General features: G+C 42.9%; 1 pseudogene; it reads right to left on the reverse strand.

Annotated features, from left to right (window-relative positions):
• Nucleotides 1-1,480: 1,480 nt before the first annotated feature.
• Nucleotides 1,481-1,591, reverse strand: LOC136859292 (U5 spliceosomal RNA; annotated as a pseudogene).
• Nucleotides 1,592-1,850: the final 259 nt, after the last annotated feature.

A 1,850-nucleotide genomic window follows, 5' to 3' on the forward strand; every position in this document is an offset into this window, starting at 1 on the left:
CTGATGAAATGTCATCTTTGTACAATCTCATTCGCGAGAGTAAGCGAAGCAAACAGAAATATATTTCGAAACTTACATCGTCAAGTGGGGAGTCGGCCGGTGATGTAAATATAATAAAGAACACAATTGAGGATTACTTTACACAATTGTATGAATAAACGAATGGTATCCTTATTGACAAAAACAGTGCATTTTTTATTCTGTTAGAGGAAGACTGACACATGTGCAACAAGACTATCTTATCGAAGAGTTACAGGAAGAATACATTTATGAATCCATACAGCGAAGTCTGTCTAACAAATCCCCTGGAGTAGATGGCCTTGGGCGTGAGTTCTACCTGACATTTTGGTCGGTTATCAAGGAAGACGTCCGCCTCTGTGGTGTAGTGGTTAGCGTGATTAGCTGCCACCCCCGGAGGTTCGGGTTCGATTCCCAGCTCTGCCACGGAAAGTTGAAAAGTGGTACGAGGGCTGGAACGGGGTCCACTCAGCCTCGGGAGGTCAACTGAGTAGAGGTGGGTTCGATTCCCACCTCAGCCATCCTGGAAGTGGTTTTCCGTGGTTTCCCACTTCCCCTCCAGGCGAATGCCGGGATGGTACCTAACTTAAGGCCACGGCCGCTTCCTTCCCTCTTCCTTGTCTATCCCTTCCCATCTTCCCATCCCTCCACAAGGCCCCTGTTCAGCATAGCAGGTGAGGCCGCCTGGGCGAGGTACTGGTCATTCTCCCCAGTTGTATCCCCGACCAACAGTCTGATGCTCCAGGACACTGCCCTTGAGGCGGTAGAGGTGGGATCCCTCGCTGAGTCCGAGGGAAAAGCCGAACCTGGAGGGTAAACAGATGATGATGATGATGATCAAGGAAGACCTTACGATAGCTTTCAATGATGTGTTATAATCAAGACCAAATATAAATTGCCTAAAAGAGGAATAGACTTTACTGATACCAAAAAAACCTAATCCTAAATGTATAGAAGATTACAGACCAATTACTCTGCTTAACTTCGATTACTAGTTACTCGATGTCTTAAACAGCGAATGACCTTCCGTATATCCGATGCTTTAGATGCACACCAATCGTGTGGAGCTCTCGGTAGAAGCACTATATACTCAGTATGTGAAATAAGAGACATTGTCTGTGACTGTAGCATAAAAAAGCAGTGTAGACAACTAATATCTTTAGATTTCGACCACGCGTTTGACAGAGTGAATCATACCTATTTAATAGCTGTTCTACGTTCAATGGGACTAGACAACCGATTTATTAATATCTTATAACATGATATTCAGGGAGGATCTACGGAAGTCCAATTTAATGGTTTTTCCACTAAGGTAATTAGCATAAAAACAGGAGAACAATAGGGATGTCCGCTATCGATGTTATTATTTGTGCTATCTTTTGAACCACTATTGAGTAATTTAGCATGTTTACGCGACAGAGATATGATGGAAATCCTTGCCTTTGCTGATGATGTCACCATCATTGCGGACCGCAGAAATAATAATTGGTTACAGACTCATCAGTTGTCCGCCCCCACGGAATATTTAGTCAAAGGCGAAAGATTTATGCGTTTTGAGGGGAGACTAGAGTAAAGCACACAAGATCTTCAAAAAGCTATCAGTGACTACTGCAATACATCTGGTGGAAAGCTAAATGTTAATAAATCGTAGTTGTTAAAAGTAGGAGCAAGCCATCTACGTGATAAACCTTTGTTAAACTGGGCAACGATGCAGAAAGAGATAAAAATCTTCGGACTTAGTTGTTTTAACGGCAATCAAAAAATGATCCAGCATTACTTGGGCAAAAACAGAGAATGTGATACGTGGACTGTTATAGCGAGAAAAATACAGG

This window comes from Anabrus simplex, chromosome 1 (genome assembly GCF_040414725.1).
Source record: "Anabrus simplex isolate iqAnaSimp1 chromosome 1, ASM4041472v1, whole genome shotgun sequence".
In the NCBI taxonomy this organism is placed as follows: domain Eukaryota; kingdom Metazoa; phylum Arthropoda; class Insecta; order Orthoptera; family Tettigoniidae; genus Anabrus; species Anabrus simplex.